The sequence below is a fragment of the Xiphophorus maculatus genome, chromosome 4 (assembly GCF_002775205.1).
Source record: "Xiphophorus maculatus strain JP 163 A chromosome 4, X_maculatus-5.0-male, whole genome shotgun sequence".
In the NCBI taxonomy this organism is placed as follows: domain Eukaryota; kingdom Metazoa; phylum Chordata; class Actinopteri; order Cyprinodontiformes; family Poeciliidae; genus Xiphophorus; species Xiphophorus maculatus.
This window is the reverse complement of record NC_036446.1, coordinates 16,906,819-16,931,504: the sequence shown is the minus strand read 5'-3', so window position 1 is coordinate 16,931,504 and position 24,686 is coordinate 16,906,819.

The window sequence follows — 24,686 nt, the reverse complement described above, 5'->3', positions numbered from 1 at the left end:
ACATGCAGACCTTGTGGGATGAGTCTGTTCCTCCTGTGTCCACAGTGGATAATGCACATCTTTCACATCTTTTTTGTAAGTCTCTGTACTAGACCTGTGATGGGCTGTCAATCTGTCCAGAGTGTACTTTGATTGCTGGAGATTAACTGTTCCTCCGTATCCTGAGGAGTTAAGCATCTATGGGGAAAAAAAGGAAAATATAGATGGACGGATGAATTTAACATTGCTCTGTGAAATGCTCATAGCTTTTTAATTAGGGGTAGTGCAGTAAAGTATGCTGAATTCAAATGCACAATAAAACCATTAGATTTTTATCAGTGGTTTATCTGTAATTTGGGAAAATGTGAAGAACTTAAAGAGGTACAAAAACTTTCTCAAGGCACTGTACAAACAGTGCTATTTGATTAAATATTTTAATACAATTTCCAGCCAGAGTTTAGCAGCAGTCATCACAATTAAGCTCAAAGTAAATACTAATAAAGAAAATTGTGCTAGATAACTAACCTGTCCAACTAAAGCAAGGGCAGAAGAATTTGATAGTATTTGGAGGGTTTAGGTGGACTATCTTAAACATTAGTGTGACAGAAATATTCTCATAAATTAGTATTTGTGTGCATTTGTGTTTTTATGTACATTGCTTTTGTATTTTGTAATATAAAATATTTCTAAACAGAAAAACAAATTAAAACATGACCCATCCATCTGGTTTTGCCACAACACAAAGTAAAACATGGATCCCATCATCATGGTGTGGTTGTTGCCTCCAGTAGGAAGACCACCCATGACCCATGACTTTTGGCAGTAGGAAGTATGTGGGTTCAACTCCAGCACTCCTACCACACTGCATGTCGAAAAATCATTGAGAAAGACATTGAACCCAAAGTTGCTTTCCAATGCTAGTGTGTGGATGGGCAAATGTGACTTGTTTTATTAAAAGTTCTCAGTTTTCAATACATCTATAACCATTTCATGAGTTCACTCCATGTACCATTTTTACACAATGTCTTTGAGTTTGTTGTCTTTGAAGATTTTGGTTTCTTTTGAGTAAAACAACAAATGAGTGACTTTGAGATGCCTGCAGATACAGCATTTGCCTTTGATAAAAAAAACATTTGTATTGATGTGGCTAGTGGACAGAAAAATATTCAATAGGATAAAAATACAATGAAAACCATCACAAAAATTTCACATTATTAAATCATGTATCTTGCACAATCTACTGCATTTGATTTCCACATTATAAGTTTGTAGTGTTCTTAGTAATATTTTAGTTGTTAAGTTGTTTATATATTAAGTTGTTTATTCTAGCACTGTATTTTAAATATGTCTCATGCAAATTTATGAATAAAGTGACAGTAGTTAAATTCTAAGGAGATGAGAAACATTGGGAAATCAAGTTTATTGTTTGAAAATGCATAGATTATAAATATGAACACGTTAACTAACCTGTGTAAATAACACTGAGCATGACCCCTTGGTCATTTAACCAAGAGTGTGAGTTAAGAGAAACTCTTTCGCAGAGAGATAAAGTCTCTTTTCTCTTAATCTCCTGAAACGGCGGCACAACACAGAAATGTTCATCTGAACTTCTGTGAAATACGTGTGAAATTAGCGAGAAGTGCTTGAATCTCTGCACGGCACCTTTTCTCTGCTCCAACATGTGCCGGTGCATTAACTGGCCCATCTACCCTGCGACAGCTAAAATGGACGCCACACGGACACGGCAGCTGAAGAGGTAATACACTTCTTGTAAGAGATCAAATTGTCCTCAACACCCTTCCTCTCTTTATTACTCAGGTTCCTCCACCGATGTTGGTGAGTGGCTTTATTGTGCAGCAGACTGTCCATCTCTCATTAACTGTCAGTACATGAAGCAGTAAGAGCTCAAGACATTTTTTATGACTAATCTAATATATGGTGCTGAAGACACAAAACCTCAGACTTGTGTTCATAAAGGTAACAAACATAGCACATAATTGAACAGTGGCTAACTGAGGATAGTAATATTTGTAATACTGTCTGAATATACTGCATGTTTTTAAGTATCTGCTGCAATAATTCAGTAGATTTGGCATAATTAAGCTGGACAGAATAACATCCTCCAACTCACAACATATGAGCACAGACGTCACCCGATCACCTACCAGGGAGCAATGCTGTCATTTGCACCTCCACACTTGGCTTCTCCAATTACGACAGCAAAACTATCACTGCACACCTATATACCCTCACACATCACAAAGAGAGAACATACCGGTGACTGACACTCAGCACAGAGGCTCATTATCACCTTCGGCTGCCTGTGAGTGCCCTCCTGTCCTGAGCACCATGTGCGACCCTGGCTGTAAGCCACTGCAACTACTCCAATCTCATAGCCAAGGAGAGTCAGTGATTGTTGTTTTCTCTGGTTTATATGTGGCTGCTGGAGATGGGCCTCTTTTACTGTATAGGAGCCGCTCTGTCATGAAGATAGGATCCAAGCAGAGGGAAGATCTACCAGTCAAAGCTGGCAGGAATGTTTTCTTGGAAAATCAATCTTAATACACTCCTACAGGATCCCAGGAAATGGTGGTTTTGATATGGGCAGTTTCTCAGGGCGGCATAAAAATTGACTTATTTATCTGTCCTTCAGGGTCTGAACAAGTCTTATTTAATTTTTGTGCATGTGCAGTCAATAGAGAGTTGGCACCCCCATCAGTTAGGTAGGAACCTCAGAAAAGGAAGATCAGGCTGTGTTTACTGTCAGTCACACAGAACCCACATGTATAATAAGACATAAGTTACTTGGTGGCCTTTTCTCTTTTAGCTGGGTGTCTGAGCTCTAGCTTTAGAAATTCCCAACCAATATTAAGGAATTAAGGAAAATTTAAAGAAAAGGTTTTTTTTTTACAAACTCTGCTGTCATAGTAAAAGGAAGAGCTCACCCACAACACAATTGATGCAAGAAGCACCACTGACCCAGGCCATGTGTCAAACTCCGTCCCAAGCAGGCAAATGGTTTATGTTTAGTGCGGCTCCTTTGGTCTGGGATAAATACAGACTACTAAAACTCTCCCCACATATAGCTAACTATTCTCTCACATTGTACATTGTGCAATAGGATATATGCACTTTTAACAAAGAAGGGAAAGAGTGTACAAATTGATTCTGCAGTTTTTACACTTTAAGACCACTCAACTGCAAAGATATTTCCTTATTAAGCAGCGGCATGTTTAGACAACTGTGATACTCAGGGCTACTCATGGCGTATAAAGGCGTGCATGAAACGTTTTGCTTACATGAAACAGCAGATATTATGGCATTTACTGAAATAGGATAATGGCTATCAAAGACTAAACATTTGTAAATGTAAAAACTTTAACAGCTAAACCAATCAAATTACAACAAAAGAACTTTAAACAATCACTTTTAAAGTTTTCAGAGATCATGCAACTCTTGTCCTCCATCTTTGACCCATGACAAAATATGTGGCTAACCCTAACATGAGAGGCTGTACTTGCCAGGCTAAGCTAGGCTCCGCTTCTGAGTCAGTCAGAGCCGAAGCCAGGGCCAAAGCCAAGTGAGGTGCTACATGTTTTAGCCTACACCCCAGACCACCAGAGAGCAAGAGAGATGAGGAGATATGTAGGAGATAAATCACTAAGTGCCTCACCTTGGGTCACCGATCACACCAAAGGCCGCCAGCAATCTCTATTTGAACCACAGCATTTGCTGCTTCAGGGCTTTGCTCTCTGGCCTTGCTATAAATCAGCATGCACCATCTTACCCCTTCTCTCCCTTTTCTCCGTTACCCCCCGCCTCCACCCCCATACAAACACTCAAGTTGCAAGATTACATTAAAACTGTAAAACTGAAAATGGAAACTCTGCAAAAAGCAGCGGTAGAATACAAAAACTGCACGTTTGTGTATTTTGTTAAAGTAGAAAATTAACTAAAAATTTTTTAACTAATTATTTAACCTGCACAGAAAACATACTGTTACTTTGATGCGTTACATTTATAAATTCTGTATTGTTTGAAGCAATGACATACACAAGTAAGCCGAAATCATAGGACCTTAGCGCAACAAAATATCTAATAATTTTGAGTTATAACTTAAATATGTTTTAAAATTGCTCTATGCTAAAATACATTCATAGAAAGTGAAATGGCAAAAATGTTATAACATGGATTTAACTTTTAATAGTTGCACTGATGAGTGGGATATAAATCTCATAGTTTTGCAAATATTTAGACATCTTTATAAACTGAAAAACACAAAGTAATTCAGCTTTCTTGTCCTTGTGTTTGAAACAAATCTAAATCATCTGCATCATCAGATTCATTACTGCTATCACATATGATGTGTGCTATAATTATTCTACATATTACACATTAAACTTTTTCAAATCCACAGTAAATTTTCAGTTGTTCAGTGTCTAAGAGAATAAAAGCAGTAAAATGATGCTGCTGTGACATGTAAAGAAAACTACAAAACACTTAAATGTCTCATCACATTTTTTGATGCAAATAAATGGAATCACAGAAGTACTAACAGAAAAGTAATTATAAAGACAATCAAAATATTTCGACTGAAAATGAATGATTTATAAATTTCAGCAATATTTTTCATAACTGATGAATATTCCAGATGTTTGTAAACCTGTATATCTTTTTCATTACTTTGACATTCCTGAGTTTTTCTACACTTTCTTTGTATTTTAATTGAAGTACAAATTAGATATTATGTTAGTTCTATTTTATATTTTAAAATCTTCTTAAAAGGTAGTTAAATTTATATCTCTTCTCAGTCATTTTTAAGTCCATATGTTTTTCAGTTTTGCACTCACTGAAATACAAAATATTAAAAAAGCAACAACAAAAAAACTGTTTACTTCAGTGCACACGTTCAGTCTATTGTTTATTATGCTAAACTTTGCTGACAACAAACATGAAGTTATTGATTAAATGTTTCTTTTAATTTTTTATTAGTTGTAAATGGTTTTAAATGGTTTCATAAATTCAATACGACAGATTTGGGAAAGATAAATAAAATTGATTAAAACTTGAAATGCTCAAAACTTTTATTTAAAATCTGATCATTTGCTGCTGTTGCTCTGAATTCTTAAAAACCGTACATTATCAACAATATCAAACATAAGCCAGCTAACTCCTAAAATATCAAATAGCTTTCACCACACGTTTGTTTTTTAGTGCGTGTATTTTAAAACTAGAAAATTCCAAGTTAAGAAATACGAGAAAGATATTTATTTAAAATAAAAAGGTGTCACACAATAAAGGGGAAATGCTACTTTGAGAGCAGAAGTACTTTTTGTCTCTAGCCTGTCCAGAAGACAGTCCATCAGGAATATGTTGCTTTGAGTGTGACTGTTCTCCTTCTTTCTCCTTTCCCTCCCTCTCTCCTCAGGTGACATAATGGCAGCAGACCAGGTCTTGATGGAGGTAAGATGGGAGTAATAAAGAGCCCGATGGAAGCAGTGTGGGGGTGTCACATGTATGGCATTGCACCGTCGCACCAAATCAGCAGGCCACGGAGCTGCAGGAGAATGCTTTTACAATGATGGAATGCTGCAGGTGATACATACAATTACATGACATGTGGAACCCCTGACAGGCTGACACCCACAGACTGCACTCATGTGGGCATGTGTATCTATGTGTGTGTACAAGCTAGGCCTCCAAAATAAACATTGGGGAAAACAAAACAAAAAACAGAAATATAACAAATAAAAATTAACAAAATGCATATAAAAATAAACATCCTATGAAAAGTGAAAAATCAATTGTATTACGCTTAAAAGGAACTCTCTCTGCCATTCAGGATGGAATCTTACATTTATCAGAACCCTCAGAGAGGCAGAATAAAGAATTTTAAAGGAAAGAAAAAACTGTGGCACATTTCGCCTTCAAATATACTCATGATAGAGAGAAGAAATAAGGTTCCCAAAGTGACAAGGAGGGGGAGAGGCAAGTAAGAAAGAATAATTTTACTTCTTCTAATAACCTGATGTGATCACAATAGCCTGATGGGCTGCTTTATTTCATGGAATATTAAATTCAAATGTGACTGAAAGAAGGACAGAGCACAAAAGGGGGGATGGGGCATCATATCGTCTCAGTGAAGTCTCTGCAAGCCTTCGCTGACCAGATGCAGTTTACTGCCGGAGCAAAATAAACAAACACTCTGCCTTTTTTTGGTTTTGTTTTGTTTGTGTGTCGGGGTGTGCATGTGTGTTTCTAAAATAAAACAAAGAGATATGTGTGTGGCATCTGAATATGTTCACGAATTTGCAAAGTATTTGTTTTTGCTTGATTGTTTGATATGTTCAACCTGGTAAAGGTCAGTGTCTTGAAATTAGCCTTCAAATAGTTCTTGTGAAAAAACACTGACACCCTAAATTAGGGCTTTAGGCATAAATATGATAATGGAATGCCATAAAAGGGCAGTTGTTGTGATATTTTACAATAGAATTGACTTTGTTTTTAATTATTTATTGAATTGTAAGATCGGTGTTTGTGAAAGGGTGGCTTGAAACTGCAGCACAAAATAAAATGCTTAGTCCACAATTAAAGGAAAGAGTGTAATCAACAGTTTTTATTGCTTGGGGTCTCACCTTATTTCTGGTATTCAGTTTATACACGACACCTTTGCCATGTGTAGCTGTTTGGTTTATATGTTCTGTCAAGACACAATGCAGATATATTACAACATATTGACAAAAGTCTTAAATGTATATGAATATGTGCCATTTTAATTTTCTTCAGCTTGCTGAATAAAAAAGTATGATTTACCGAAACAGGAATCCTTGCGTGTTTTTAAAGGAGAACACATAATAGGGGGTAAAAGCATTCATCAAGTTGACATGCATATAATTTACAGTTATGCAGACAGAAAACTCACAATTCTGAACAGAATTGTCCATTTATATACATATGCAAACAACTATTTCATTTTTATATGAAAAAAATTCTAATTAAATTCAAAAATACTTTGTTAATCCCAAAGGGAAATTAAATTAAATTAAAAATGTTTTATACAGAATAATTTTATGATCAGTTAATTATTGGTATGTTTCAGAATATCTCAACTTGTTATACAAAACAGTAGACTTAAGTGTCTTGAGGGTTTAGGGAAAATTCAACTCCATACAAATCTATTTTTTTAATTAATATAATATAGTCGGTTATGTTTCTATTTAACTTCTTTCCAACATGGAAGACATGAATTATCACAATCAGGAAAAATAAAACAGACAGCGGTCTTATTTATTTCTGTTTAAATATACAATCTTTTAAATTATTATTTTATTTATTTTGAACTTCACTTAGAGAGAAGTACATAAGTTTAAAAAAAGCCCTTTAGTGCTATAGGAAGAATATTTGTCCATTTTCTAAACTTTATAGCCTTTTATAACAGGGTAAATCAACCTCTAACTAGACAGCAGTAATCTAAAGGCAGTGTGACATTAAGGATACAAAGGTAAACCACAGACTCGAGCTGTCGCCTATTGGTTTACAAAAACACAGAAAGTGGAGGAACAAGAACAAAGAATGGAAAATAGACAAAATCACTTCAAATTAAGCTCAGCAGAATACTTTAAAGAATTATTTCCATCATGAAAAACCTGGACTAGTTACACCTCATTTTGTCATTGTAGCTCAAATACTTCGTCAGTAGTTTTATAGCGCTTAATCATCGGGCAAAACCCGGCAGCACCGTGACGCTAAGAGGAAATGAAGTTTGAAGGCAAACTCATCATTAGTCTTTAGATGAAATCAGATAAGAGCGAGTGTTCAAGCATCGTTATCCAGACTGGGCTTTTATGAGCAAACACCGTGCCTCTGTATGGGATGCATAATAAGCACCTCTACCCACTGGGAGTGTGCATCCATCGGCGTGGCTGCGGCATGTTGTGATAAACCTCTTCTATCAGAGCGTATCTACATTAGGCATCAGCTCTCTGGGTGTAATAACAGAACAGGACACCACTTCACCTGCGTCAAAGGAAAACCCTCAAGAGCAATAATAAAAAAAAAAAACCTGGCAATGTTTCAGCTTGGCAATTTCATGCATTCCATATTAGGGCAATTTTTTCATGAAAATGTCAGGGCTATCACTTCTCATACACTGGTAAAGATGCATGGAGTATTACGTCTTGCCAAAGACAGTAACATACAGCTAACATCAAAAGTCGTTCAGATTCCACCTCACCATGTGTGCTACTTGTTCTACAGTGAAGATCAGTGATTTAGACAACCAGCTTTAACTCAACTAAGATATCTCTATACACCATCCATCCAATGTCAGGATGAGAAACTGCTCATTGCTTCATTTGTTCCGTTACAAAGCTCATCCTCATCTGTGACTCCTTCATACTGTAAACATTTCCTGGCCAAAAAGGTCTCAAAGCACCTGTAATTAATTAATCTCATTTAATCGCATTTTAATCAAAGACCATATTGAACAAATAAGCAATATTTTCCACATAAAAAGCCGTCCACCATCCACATTTTAAAAATACTTTGAAATGTGGATGGTGGCATTAGCATTGGGGGTGTCTGTCCTTTCTGTTTTTGCATTGAAATGATTTTAAGTTTGAATAACTTCAAATTGGCCAAGTCCTTTTCCAGCATCTTTAACCACCAGTGAGCCAAGAGAAGCGACTTGTCATTCATTGCTGCTGTTTGCGGATGTAGCTTTGCGCCAGATTTATTGGTGCAGAAACATGACACAAAGGTACGGCAAGAAAAAGTGATTGCCTTAAAATTTGTAGTTTATTTACAAATGAATTAGAATCCGGGCCTTTATGCATATGTACATACATTACATTATCATTGGGATGTGCATATATAGACCGAGATTTCAAGTTAATTTTCTCAGTAATAGGGGCTTTTACTTTCTGACTGTCCTCTCATTTCTAGCATTGAATCAGGCTCTATTAATTCTGAAGAAACAGGTAAAAACAGGCATAAGTATCCCAAGTTTTCTCATTAAAAGTAGAAGTGTCACCTGTTCTCTGTGTCCTCCACTCTGAACTCCAACTTCAACTCTACTGTGACTCTCTCCAGTGCTCCAGAGGGAAAAATAGATGAAGTCAGTGAAAGAGTCAGGGGGATGGGGACCAGACGAAAACTGATTGACCCGAACCAAGACCGGTTTCACCTTCTGCATCTGATTTTTTTCCCCCACTTCCTTTATATTACCCTTCAAATGAGTTGAATTCTTCATGACAAGGTCTACAAGAATTAACCCTCATAACTGTACAAATGGGGTCTGGTATTAACAAGAAGTCTGTGACATATGGAACCACGTGTACAGTGCCTTTGGAAATGTACAGTGCATCTGAAAAGTATTCACTGCACTTCACTTTTTCCAGATTTTATGTTCTATTAAAGTAAAATTCTATTAAATTCTATTAAATTGATTTCTTTCCTCAAAATTCTACACACAAAACCATATGCTGACTATTTGTAATTGTCAGCAGGCTGGTGAGACCTTCATATGTCAGCAGGACAATGACCCACAACACATGGCAAAGATCTCAAACGGGCAGCTTCAGAAACTGTGAATGTCCTGGAATGGCCAAGCCAGAGTCTTGAATTCAACCGGACATCTCTGGAGACATCTGAAAATGGCTTCACTCCAATCCAGCCTGATGGGGCTTGAGAAGAACTGCAAAGAGTGGATGAAACTGCATAAATATAAGTGTAGTAAGCTGGTGGCATGATATTCAAAAGAGATTTAAGGCTGTAAAAGCTGCAAAATATGGATCTGCAAAGTTTTAAGTAAAAGCTATAGTGAAAGTAAAAGTGTAAGTTTTTTTTGGTTTTCAATCTAACCTAAAACTCTATTTTTAGGTTGTGCTGCAGTTTCTCAGTTGGATTTGGATCGTGAATTTGACTGGGTCATTCTAGTATGTTTACAGTTGCTGTCATCTTTGAAAATGAACCTCTGTCTTCCAGAATAATCCTCTATTTAGCATTATGCATATTTCTATCAATTTCAACCAGCTATCTTCTCCCTCCCCACAGCATGATAAAGTTTATTAGAGTTTCTTTTAAAGTAGAGAACACATATTCATAGTGATGTGCTATGTTAGTTTTTTCATCACAAATGGTGTAGGCCAAAAATTACAATTTTTGGTGTCATCAGGCCCAAGTGCCTTTCTCTACATACAATGATTTGTCCCTAATATTGTAAATATTGCAGTGGCTTCTTCTAACATTGTCTTTGCCAGATTTGTGACATGCAAAACTAAAAGTTGTCTTGTCAACAGATTCCCCTGTCTAAACTGTGAATGTCACCCAAAGTTACTATGGGGGTCTTGGTTGCTTCTTGGATTGATATTCTCTTTAGCCTCTTTAGCTGTCAGTTTAGAGGACAGTTATGCAATAGTGAGTGTGTATGAAAAATATAAGAAACATTTAATTATGATACTACTGCAATAAGCCCACACTTTCTGGTCTCTTGTTTCTTATAATTACACAATGTCCATATTAGAGTCCATACAGCTAGTCAAGCATATGGATATGAAAAACTGCAATGCATGAAACATAATTCCCAACAAAATATTGCAGCCATGCAGTCCATTGTGATTGCAGTGCTACACAGAGATGATTCAAAAAATTGTGCAGCTTTTCTAACAAGTCACTGAGACCTTCACTTAAAATCTGGGTTTGTCTTGAGGTCAACAGGCAGACTACCGGATGTCTTCTGAAAGCAATGCAATGAAATACATTTTATTTTAAGGTATCAGATAAAAAGACACTTTGTGTTGGCCTTTTCTCATGAAATCCCAATATATAGCAGTTATGAGTTAAATAAAATAAAATAAAATAAAATGAAATAAAAATAAAGAGTTGCTTTTTCCCACCACAATATTTCATTCATTTAAATAAGAACGACAGACATTTTTCCTTTAAGTGAAAGTAAAAAAAAAAACAAAAAACAAGTCAATTCTTTAACTTCAAGTCTTTAAAATCAATCCATGTTTCTACCCTTCTGAGGAGATGTAAGGAGAAGAAAGTCAAAAGAGAGGGTTGAGAAAAACACCACATACAGAGTGTTTACAGATTTCTCCAGGCTCACCACAGTCAATTACAGTGTAATGTTTAGAAGACCAATTAAAGGCTTTTATTGAACTCAGGGCTTTGCTGCAGGATTGTTGGCACGTTGCTTTTCTGCTGTAGAAATGTTTGGGATTTTAGATTTTAATTGTTTCATTTCAAGTTTGCAACTATTTTGAGGAAAATGCTAAGAAATGCTGGTATTAAGCAAAACACAAAGACATGAAAAGGTTGAGTTCATTTGCACACCATCCTTTGCGGTAAGTATATTGCAGACTTTAGGGGCATTTTTGTGGTATCTTAACAATAAATGAAAGCCACAGTTCTTAGAAAACAAGAGACGTTTCCTTATGAGGTCTATAGCTACGATGGTACTGCTAAAGTGTGCAGTACCGTCTCAGAAAGCCCACCCACAACAGCCACCAGCGGAGAGGATCACTCCTACGTTAAGAATACAAGCCTCCGTTCTGCTTCTCACCACTGGTAGGTCTAATCCCCTCGGCTGCGGCCCGAATCCTGCAGGTTGTTACCACACAGAACCACAGGAGCAGCAGAGGGAGCTCAGCCTGTGGTTTCAGCAGGGAACACAAAGGATGCCTCGACAGACTTGAGAACATGCCGTCATTACAAAAGTATCTAAGACGTCCACACAAGTGTACATTGGCAAGCCAACATACGTTTTTAAAAGTTGATCTATTTTATTTTAGTATTTTAGTGAAATGTTATGGTCATATTAAAATGGGAGTAGACGTTGAATAAATACATGATGGAAAAAGTTGAATGATTGTGCACAAAAAGGGATAAAAAAAAGAGTCCTATTTCTTTCAAAATGTGTCTATTAGATGTTAAGCCTTGTTTTAATTAAATTTTTTTGCTACATTTCCAAAGGAAAATGTATTCAGGTGAATACTAATTTCCTTTTTTAAACAAGACCACAACTTGCTGTTTAAAATGTCAGAATAGATTAATTTAAGGATCACTGAACAAAATTTCTACATTTCTTTTAATGACAGGTCAGGCATTCTCATCCAAAACTAAAACATTAGATTCAAACAGCAGATAATTTCAAACACTTTTTTCTTTAACAAATCTGTGTGCTCTTGATGTCTACAAGTAATTAGAAATAGAAGGAATAAAGAAAACAGTCTAAAATAAAACATTTAGTTATCTTTAATAGCCTACAAATAGGCTATTAAATAATAGCCTGTGTGTGTCCATTGTGACCATGCAGTCACAATGGACTGCATGGCTGCAAGGGGGTAAAGCACTGGGTCAATCCAGACATAAACTCAGGTCCTGGATGACCGCCATGTATATAAATTGTGTCCCAGTTTACAAACCAATTGATAACTTTACATGACAGTTTCACAGACTGTGATGAATGTGTGTTGTAAAGTTTCAAATCTGCTATTAAAGTTCTTCTAATAATTTTGTTTGCATTTACAGCAGTCATTTAAAAATATATGCCATGTAATTTTCCGCACTGGCTGGAGCGCTGCACCCTTAAAACCAAACTAGCAAAAGGCCAAACAAATATAATTCCACTGCGTCTCTGGCATAGGCAGTACAGTCAGTGTTTAAATATCATCATAGGTGTGATCAAGACAGATTTATGATTGTAAGATTTTGTGCTGTGGGATATTCTGTCTGACATTTATTTAAAAAAAAAAAAAAAAAAGCATCTATGTGGGCTCAGCCCAAACACAAGGCTTAGGGGCCTATAAATATACATATATATGCTTTGTGTACGTTTTCCCCACAGTGATAAAGCAGTGGAGCCTTGTTTGCACCACAGCCAAGAGGCAGCTAAGGCTGTTTGGTGTAGCTGTTTTTCTTTTTCTCACTGTATGTTTGCAGGCGGAGAAGTGTGGCTGTGTTCTGTCTACTCTCTCTGTAAGTTTAGGCTAAGGTCTGTTATCAATAGATCATGTAGGTACAGTAGATGCACCTCTAACCTAACTCTGAGTCTGCACCCAGAACACCAACATTGTTTCATCCTTTTTGCTTGGCTAAGCCATTTCACACACATGAAATATTCCAGAAGGAAGGCGCATGAGAATGCTAATTTCTGCAGCATTATCCCACAGCCTATGTGGGAGATTTTCCATCAAGTATCCCAATAAAACGTCTGTAATATCAGAAGGTGAGATGGTGTGTAAACATCGCTACTTATTACCAGCAAATAACACACAAAACTGGAGAATTTGCATTTAACTCATTCAGACCTAAGGCATAAATTTAATAAAACATTTTGAATCTAATGCTTGAAAAATCTCCTCTAACTGGGGATCTGAGAAACTTAAAATTGTCAAGGAAATTATTGGATAAACTGTGACATAAGTATGAAAGTCAAAACGTTGACCTGGACCACAATAGCCAAACATTTGTAACATAAACTACTTGCTAATATTTATTTATGAAATAGATTATAACAGACTCCTATTCTTTTAAAATCAAATTTCTACGCTAATTGAGTCTCAAGCATTGTAATGACATTGAAAGTCCAATTGAGTTAAAACATTAACGACCAAGGCTGTTTTAAAAGCGGTTCCATTTTTTTCTGTTCTACTTTTACAGGTGTACGCAGAGCTAAAAAACCTAAACAGACATAAAGCTTGATAGTTCTACAGTACACATGATTATTTAGAAGGAGATTATGTTTTTACTATCGTTCTAGGTAAAGATTAAAGACAAAAAGCTGATATTAGAGGACAGTGTTACAAATTTGCAGAGTCCTGCTTATTTTACAGACAGTTATGACAAGACTAAAAAAGTCTTTGAATGAAGCCATGCAGCCAGCCACTTGTGATTTCTATTCTCATCCAGTAGACTGGCTTAATATCCTGGCTGCTGGATTATTTCTATGCTGTGACAGTACTTACTGTATCAGTCTGTTGCATTATAATACGAAAGCTTTTAATTAACAACATAAGTGACAACTTGACATGCAAAAAAAAACAACAAACACAAAATGAAGTCCATTGACAACTACGACATCCACCAGACCTGTTCTAAGTCAAGGACATCAGTTTATTCAAATGTTCACCATTTTCTCGGCAAGTACATCCATTTAACCCAACCTTCACCTGCCTCCAGAACTCAATAAAGACCAAGCTTAAATGTGTGGCAGAGCCCTGTACCCCCACTGGATATGACAATAGTCGGGCCTGTCAGAGTACAACACACAACAACCTCTGCTGCAAAATTAGACCCACCACTGAGTCAACTGATAAAGGGATGCTGAGATGCAATTACCATAAAAGCTGGGCCCCTTCAGAACTACCACCTCTCTTTGCACCCCACAGCACCCCTGACCTCCATCTGCCTCTCAAAAAAAGCCTTGCCCCCCATTTTTCCTTCCCAATATTCACATATACCTCCATTGTGTCCTGCAATTTTGGGGCTCCGCTGTGAGCAGCAATCCCTGAATTTCCAAACATTTGATGATTTCTATATGGTGTGGCTGCAGAGAACATTCACTATGGGGTTGGCTTCACCTAGTAAAGACTCTTGCAAGAAGTACATCATGCCAAGGAAGTTAAAGTCACCCAAGTCCCACTAAATCAAGCTGTGTAGAGCTGAGATCTATATGATTTAGCACTTTTTTTCTCCCACAGCACCATTTTTCCTCATTACTGTATTTATTCTCATCTGATTCTGTCATCCCTTGATCTGCTGGATGCTGCAGTTACACTCAAGGTTGTGCTGGAAATGCAGCCGATAATAGGAAACAAAGGGAACACGTTGGCGGGAGCATAAAGGTGTTGATGTGAGGCAGAAAGAAAACAGCACTCAGAGGTAACCTTTAAGGAACATGGTCATTAACACCTCCATTACTAACTCTTCTGTATGAGCAGGTCTATTAGTCATTCACAGCCCACGCTTACCATACGTTTTATTTATTTATTAATTTTGGAAAGAAAAGCAGGATGGTTAAAAAGACATCTTTGTTTTCTTTTCAACAACAATCAGTCATCGCCGTTGCAACCACCAACTGTTTACATGCTCCTCTGCATTAAGCTGATCTACCGACTTACATTTACCGTGTTGACTGGGCCGACTGACACGGCAGGTCAAGCTGAATCTTTTGTATTCATGGGTTGATGTGTAAACAGAAAATTCAGAGGAAAAAGACTAACAGTAGTTGTCAAATTGTCTCAATAAACAAAAATGAAAAAGCTATTTAGTGGCAAGACAATAAGTTTAAAAATAATTAGAATTAGCACTAGAATTTATTGTTTTCCTTCCCAATATTCACGTATTGAATACACAAATATTCAATATTCTCTTTAATCTCACTGCACACGTGCAATGACAAGAGATTTGAGATTAAAATTCTGCGTCACCTTTTGAAGTTTTGACATTATAAGTGACCTCTTTAAGTCAATTTGTTTTTAAATTACCTCATTGGCGAATCCCTTTATAACCACTTTTTCCATCTGAACTTGTCTTTCTGTAAAATAAAACAAAAATCAAGGTATCTTAAAATTCAAGACGCATTTTGGTAAAAAAAAATTGTGACTTAAATTCTCATCTTGCTGTGTTTTAGATGACACGGCTGTTTCATAATTCAAATGGAGGAATCAAATAGACAAGGAGTCATTAACACCTTTACCAGGTGTAATGGAAAAAGTGATTTGTTAGAGGTCTGAAAATAGGTCGTCTTTTCCTTCTAATAATTACAGCTTGGAAACATATTATCTTACAGTCTGTATCTTCAGCACTGTTGCAAGCAAGGCCTGCTGAAACTCAAAAAGACCAGTCTGAAACCTTAATTACACAGCCATGTATTTCAGCCCATCAGCTCCTGTTGCTCCACTGTTAATTATAGTCTCTGATATTCATTTCTTTTTCTGCCCATTTTCTATAGGTTTGCCTTGTGATTAAGTTAACTTTCCTTCACTTTCATATATATATATATTTATTTATATTTATATATACACACATTTCAGAAAATCTGAAAGAACAAAAGAGCAGAAATTGTGGCACTTGTCAGATTACTCAACATTTTTGGAAATTATTATACAGCAAGAAAAATAATATGAATGACTTTCTATAACATTAATATTTTAAGGACTACAATAAGAAAACTCTTCCCAATAAAAAGTCCGAATAACAATCAACAATTAAGCCTGAATTATTTATTTCCTAATCTTCTTAAATAGCACTGTTTTATGTTTATATTAATAACATAAACTGCTTATTCATGCATACGTTATGCTTTTTTATATAGTGGTAATTACAAGTACAACTTCTCAAGCTTCTCTCACTGCAGAAACCATCAGGAGCATCTCCACAACCATGATTTCTAGCTGGATATGATGTATTTCTACTGCCAGAAATACATAATATCCACAAGTTAAATAAAAACAGAATATCACAATTAGTGTAAACTATGTCCACATATGAAAAGTATTTTACAACTCACAATAAAAGAAATAGCACAATCTGTGTACGGTTTACACAACTGCTGCACAATTTACACTCATCAGTGTATTTCTCATACATTTTGTTTTCTAGCGTTGGCATCTTTCATGATATTTACTCTGACAAAGATTTTATCTGGTTCCCATTCACTTCAGATACTGCAGTGCTGTCCCTCCAGCCATAAAGGACTAAAACTACTGGAGGCTGGGATAACTTCTTGATGAAACAAAGCACTGACTTAACCCTCTCTGCTTCCAGCGGCAGGAAGAGGAGGAGTTTCAGGAAGGAAATTCTGTTTAGTCATGGGGACCTTAAGACAAAGGACTGTGACAAACAGTTTTTCTTTTCACCAGCTGCTCGGGAGGGTGGCACTGGGAAGACAAGTCCGCTGTCTCACTGTATTGTGCTCAGGATCCATAATACAAGTTACTGCATTATATTACCGGAGGAATAAACCTCGATCGTGGTTTTATTCTGAATTCTGCAGAATGAACCTTGTAATAACAGAAACCCAAGAGTTCCGTTGACAGTCGACTCAAGCAGTTCGAGAGCTGAGAAACGCAGCCTAATGCAAAGCTGAGATTGCTTACATTGTGAGTCTTCTTTCCATACATCACACTGAAAGATGAAATATCTCACTGTTTAAGTGTTTTCATTGTGTATTTTCACATTAAAAACTTAGAGCTGTTCCAAGAGGAGCAGACCTAGGACCGCTAAAGCTAATAAAAGTTCAGACTGTTCAAACTTCATTTCAGTGATTATCTGGACAACAGCTAGGCTGCAGCTCTCAACTAATTAGACAAGTGCTTCTTAATAAATTAGAATAAAATTAAAGTGTAAACTGATTCAGTTAATTCAATTCAAAACATGAAACTCAACTTATGTAGATAACTTATTTACAGACACCTTTCAAGCATTCGTTATTTTTTTTATGATCACAGGTTATAGTTAATGCAAACCCAAAATTCTAATTCAAAACACATTATGTAAGACCAATATAAAAGATCTGTAACACAGAAATCTGACCGTTTGAAATATATGTCCATACATTACAGTAAATAACCTCAACAGTTGGTCAGGGCTCATTTTGCATGAATGACTATGCGACATGGGGACGATCAGATGGTGACTCTGCTGAGGTGTTTAGGAAGCCAATAATTAGCTCATTTGCAATCTAGAATTTGGCGTCTCTCATCTTCCACTTGACAATATTATATAGATTGTCCACGTGGTTTAGGAGAATTTGCAGCTCATGTTCATTAAACCAGGTCTTGTATGTCTAGCAGACAGAACAGGTGCCCAGTCCGACTGGAAAATGAAAAAAAAAGTCCCTTAAGTTTTTCAACAAAGGGAAGCAAGAAGTGTTGGACAATTTCCTGGCATAGAGCTGCTATGACTCTGGACTTAATAAATCACTGTAGGCCAACTCCAGCAGCTCTCCAAATTATCACTGATTGAGGAAAATTCAGATTGGTCTTCAGACATGTCGGAATATCTGCCTCTCCAGACTTCCTTCTGACTCTGGGACCTCCATTTCCAAATCATTTAAGAAATACAGCACTTGTACTCTCTCTCTTATAAACAGTACGCCAGTGGACATTGAGAAACTTACTCAAGCAACAATCCATGCTTTGCTGATCTCCTCAAACTCTTAAATGGGCTTTGCTTCACAATGATCTCAATAAAGCATTTATCTTTGTTGTTTGTGTATATTTTTCTACCACACTTTTGTCTTTCCTCTTGATCTTCCAATAAAATGCTGTATGCATATCTGTGTGTACAAGCACCTTCTACAGCAATGACGCAATGTGGCTTACGTTTGTGGTGAATGTCAGTCACTGTCTATTATAAATGGTTTGAAACAAAATTGTATTAAAACTATTTTTCATTGGTCTTATTTAGTACTGAATTCTCATTAGATGCGAGTCATAGTCATAAAAAGTAACAGAAGTAAAAACTTAAATTGTCTCATACTATAGCTGGTAAGCCTACATCAAAGCTACAATTTTATTTAATACTTATTTTAAAATAGCTAAAAAAAAATAAATCAAGATCTGTTATCACAATTATTGACAAAAAGCCTATAATGATTTTTTTTTAAAGGCTGTCACTTGTTAAATTCTACCACACTATTCAGAAAATGCAACACATAAAATATTTTTTTTTATTTTTGCTTTTCTTACATTTCATAAAGGTTATCAAAAAATGAACACACTTTTGCCATGTTGGGAGCATCTATTTGGACGCACAAACAAAGGCCACACAAATCAGGGCCCCACACCCAAACGTCCTGTGTAAATATGAGCAAAGTCAATTTCAGTCGAGGTCGTGCATGGTGATGCTCTGTCTGATATTGTAGTGGTCATGCTCTGTGTGTATGTGTTGTGAATGTGAGCGGATCCATCCAGCCAGGGGAGCTAGGAGCAGGGGTGGAGCTGGGATGGAGAATGGGGAGGTGGGGGGCTTGCTGGATGGACCAAGCGTTTCTTTGAAGTCTGGATTCCAATTAAACCCCTGACTGAGTTCTAAGCGCACAAGAAAAATGACTGAGGTACATGACATGGCCAGGTCCCCTCATTCAGCCAAACCTCTCCATTTTAGCCCCTTTGTCTCCCTGCAGCTCTTAAAATTTATGATCACCTTTCCTGATATAACCCCCACAAAGAGGCCACCATTTCCCACCATCCAACAGAAAAAAATGAATGGGATTTAAAAACAAAAGGGAGTCACTACGATATGAAGAATATAAAGGAGAGACGAAAAATAACTAGAAACACTAAAACCTGTCTTATTTTTAATGACAATAAATCTAAATGTTGATATTTAAGGCTTTGATTCTGTTTAAAGCGTTCACATGAGCACTTGCTTCTATTTACAAAGGTAGAAAGGTGTCAGGCAGGATTAAAAATATATAAAGATCAAACACACACTAAACTGTCTAGTGGATGCAGACAAGCCTATTAGTAGGTGCATTTCATGACAGTAACAAAACTAATTCCTCTGTCAAAATTACATCTCAAGTAGTTTCTGCAACAGAAAATGCCATTGAAATCTTCCTCTTTTGACATGAGATTTCTAGAAAAACATGCAGATGCTTTACTTGGTGAAACAATCATTTCACTCAACAAAGGGCTTCCACGGCGGTTATGTGCAGTAATTTTTGGTGTCATCAGTTTGCTTCTGACAGTGAAAACAAGTGATATATGGAAGGTTACTCCAGCACAATGCCAATTTAGCTTTGAAAACTTCACTAAACATCTTTACAAAACCCAGAATCAGGCTGCCATTCCGCACAGTTTTGTTTTCTCTTGAAAAAGTGGTGGTAAAACAGTGAAGGTGCACCTTAGCTGGGGGACATGTTTTTGTTGAAAGTGAATGGAGAAAAATGTCGGATTTCAGAGGTATCACTCCTGCAAGGCAACCGCAGGCAATTCATACAGTACCCGGCACTATGTCTACAACACTCTGCAGTTTTTCTGTTTTTATTTCTGCACCTTTCATACGTGAATTCTATTCACCGACACACTCTGAACAACACACAGTAGGTAACGATACATACTCCATAATTCATATAGCATTGAATTTCATTTCCTTTGCTCTTAAAACTAAGAAAAAGAAAGAAACACTGCACACACCTTCCCCTCACACCGCACAGGCAATACAGTACAAAGAGCATAAGCACAGAAGTGCATTGCTTCTTTCCGAACTGAGTAGTCAAACACCTAACAAATCAAATACACAAACTAAACACACAAACATGCTCTGGAATAAAATATTGAAAAGTGACACAGACACCTGGTCAAATGCTCACATAATTCCCAAAGGAACCACTCTGAATAAACTACTTCCTCCAGAGGGAAAGACGGAAAACGGAGGGGGGGTGGGGGGGCTGAATTGGAGGTAGCAGATTTGAGCAGGAAGATGAGGTTTGTATGATGTTGGATCCAGAGACAGGATAAAGCAGGAAGGGGTTAAGACTGGGAGCCGGCAACCTTTTATCACACTGGAGGAAGACAAGGAGCTGAGAGGCGCAGAATGGTAAATATTTCAAGATGATGGGTGACATAAACAAAAGGTTTACTCTCATTCCCACTTTTTAAGTTGCAAAATTTGAGGCTGGTAATTCATAACAGCACTTCCTGCTGACACAATAACACAACGCTGAAAAATAGACCACTGCAACTCAACGTAGAAATTTAAATATCTACTTCACGAGTAGAACGGTTTTCGTCAGCCTAAGTTAAAACAAGCTCTTACACATTTAAGATTTTAGTAATGATAATGCCAAAAAAAAAAGTGCATCTTTAAAGGACTTAATTACACAAACTTTTTAATTTGGCTTATTTCGATGTTTTGTGCTGCGTTTATATAAATGACCTCCTTCTTTCAGGGACATAGCACTTGGTCTCAGCTTCATGTCAGAGAGCAGTCTGTCAGTGCGCCTGTGAAAGCCAGATAACCCTTTGATGGAGAGTACCGGTGGTTACTGTTGTCTGTACCCTCCACCTTCCCCTTCCAGCACATATGAAGATTTATTGAAGGAGAGGGCCAAGCAGCGGGGGCCCGCGCTAACATGGCAGGCCACGATGGCAACAGGAAAGGAGGCAGGAAGAAGAGAGGCAGGAGGCAGACGCACTAGGGGGTGATGGGAGCTACTCTGACCTGCCTGTAGAGGACACAGCACTCAGGTATCGGCGCCATGATTATCTGGCTTTTGTGTGGGACAAATATTCAAAGGGCCGCTCTTTCTCCACTCAAACAAAGGATTGACAACAAACAGAAAAAGAAAAAAAAGTGTGTTGATGTGGAAAGTCGCTTTAAATTCAGCTGAGTGTTTTTATGCTGATCTCCTGTTGTTACTGTTCAATAAAAAATAAATGGAATTCCTATATCAGTGGCTGAGAAGCAAAATACCACTTTTAACAAATCTAACATTTATCAGCAAATATTTTACGTTCTAAACATTTCTTTCAAAACTACACCAATGACATTGGTGAAGGACAGCGTCACAAAATGTGGATGATGAAGGAATTGTGAGGCTAAAAAGCTTTCATGAAATACTCTGAGGACCTGCTCATCATTAAATTGAGAGCAAATTTAGTTTAAAATAAGATACTCATTACCGAACAATATTATATAAAAGATTTATTATATGACATTTGAACATGTGGACATTTAACTACCCAGAGAGGCTATGCACAGATATCACTACATCAAATAAGAGTATAATCTGCTATTAATCATCTTCACTTTTAACCCATGTTTTACTGCATATGATCTCATGTACTTTCCTCCAGAGCTGACATAAATTCTTGCAGCATGTGGCTTTGAAATACAGCATATATGGCAAATTGTTGCGAAGACAGAGAGAAGCGAAGCAAAGGAAAAAAAGATGAGAGAGAAGAAACATAAGAGAATGCACAATGCCGACACATAGTGCCCTCTTCTGCTTGCAAGCTGCATGATACAGTTTTATTCATTTTGATCAGCAACAAAAAGCCCTAATCCACCTGCCACTGGACAAAAGTGCTGCTGTTTTCCCTGTGTGGTTCTTGATTTACATTATTATTTATGCATTTTTGTGTGATATGCGAGAGTAGGAGCCTTAACACAATTGTCCCATTTCACACTAAATCGACAAGTGTAAGTTAAGAAACAGATGCTTATATTATTTAAGTTGTGGAAGTCTTGTTAATACACTAAAAAAACAAAGTTGCACACAGTTTGAATTCATGACATGCAGATTTGTAAAACTTTTGCATAATTTTTCATATTTCTTTTAACTGCTTGGAAAAATCCCCAACGGCTGCTGACAAAGCCATTGGTCCTTTTTGGTACCCGGGGAAAGTCTCTGACTCTGAAACCGTATTCCAAGTCATCCCTAAGCAAAATGGTCCACAAATAAAAACAACCTGGACACGGCTTCATCCTCCTAGATTGAGGTGAGGAGTCTTAGTGAGGTAAATAATGGATATTGATGCTTTAATTTATTATTTTTTAACCAATTTTTGCGGTACAATTGGTGTAGCATAATTTGGTTAAAGTTTAACTAAGATGTTTTTCATGCTTTTAGCTGGTTCTGGATCCCGTGCCTCAAAGCAATCGAAAATTTTGTTTTGTGTGGTGTTTTTTTGTTTGTTTGTTTTTTTCCAAATAAAGTATGCATTAAAAATTGTATCCACTGTAGAATAATCCTTTTTCAGGTTTTGATCACTGAGTAACTTAGATTCTGATTTGAGGAATAATTGCAGTGTAGATTCCTTTAACATTTGTAGAATAAAGTCTTGCTTTAGTGTAAAATCCGATGCCATAAATCAGATACTAACGTCTGTATTTTTCACTCAATGTAGTGCAGCTCAAACCCCATTGATTGGATTAAAAAATACGTTGTAGGAATTTGGTTATGATTAAAGAACCAAATTCTTTAATCAAAGAATTTGATTAAATAATTCTTTAATCAAAAGAAAAGAATAAGTAAAAGGATTTTTACTTATCTTATTAGATAAGTAAAAATCTAAAATATATATATTAGAATTTTTTGTCAAGAAGTTGTGAGGCATATCACCCATATCAAGAAATGCCACTAGGGAGTTATCTTCATAAGCTCTAAGAACTGACCTTCATGGCACTGTAAGTTTGACCTTTGTTATCCTGTATATAATTTTAAAACCCTAAACACTTTGAAATGTTAATGACATTTTTTTTTTCTTTGACAAATAAAATGGAGGTTTTTGTGTGTGTGTGTGTGTGTGTGTGTGCGTGTGCGTGTGTGTGTGGTTTTTTTTAACAGAAGTACTTCTGTTTTTCACTGTTCTGTGAACTTGAAATACTTTCAAGGATGAATATTCTTCACTTTGAAAAAAAAAAACTGTTATGGTGCAGTGCAAAAAGAAATGGAAAACACAAAGCTCTTGAATTTCCTGGGCTTATTACAAGAAAATAACATGTATTGTGTGTTCCAGTGTGTGCATACAAAGAAAGAAATGCCCTTGCAGAAATGTTTTACAGTCGAGTTCAGCATATCCGTATGTGTGGTCTTATTCTCCAAAATGTTAAATATGCATACAAAAAAAAAAACAATGGCAACAAGCTTTAAGAGTCATAAAATAATGACCCACATTTCAACCCACATTTGATCATCTGGTTTTATTAAAAACAAAGATCCAAAGAGCAACGTTCGCCATTTGAATTTAATGAAAGCTGTGTGGGTGACAGGAGACTTTTGATTTATACACTGTTATTAAACCAAACAAGAGAGACAAGCAGGTAAGTAGGCAGAGTGAGGTAGGAGAAGCAGAAGAGCAAGACTTCAGAATCTGAGCCCTTCAGGTAGACTCAAAACCTTGCATCCCCTCTTCTTCTTGCTCCTTTTTCCACCTGCTCCCCTCTGAGTATCGCAGAAGTGGAGAGGAGCCAAGGACACATGCTGTGTGCCACCCCTCTTTCACATCCCTATTCCTCCTCTGATACCTCCTCCATTATTCATATTAAAACACAGAGTGATGTAAAGATGAATAATAAATACAGTCAACACAAAATAAAAGCTGGCAGACCAGTGCTGCCATTGTGGTCACTTCACGGAAACGTCTGCATGTCTATTCATGCGTTGAGGAGTTTTAGGACCAAACCAATTAAATTTAAGCCTCAACACTCTTTTCTAGAGATTCTGGTTGAATTTACTTTATACTTTAACATCTTGAAAAGATAAAGCGCAGCTAACCCAACCACAAAACATGTGTTGTAGAAGAAAAGTGATCCCTGAGTGGTTCATCTTTGATACTTCAAAGCTACAGTAGCTGTCTGAAATACATCAACAAACTTACTGTAGGAGATCTTCACACTATGCAGCTAACACAAAACATTCAGCTGAAGCTGTGATACCGGCCAAAACCTTTTATGACAAAGATAGTGAGAATGATCATACAAAGGTTGAATTGCTGTGCTATAAGAGCTTCCTGGAGTTTAGAGTCTTGTGAAAAGAGTTTATTCTAGTCAGACACTGTGTAGTCATTTTTGTAACACAGAGATTGAAATGGGATCACACGTCATAAAAAAAAAAAAAAAGCGTTTCAAAATGTAAGAATGAGACAAAGACATGCAAGGGAAAAAGTCTATCAGATTTCAGCCCACTGTGACTCTTTAAGGATGATTAGATAAATGCCTTTATCTTCTAAATATGTTTCCTAAAAATG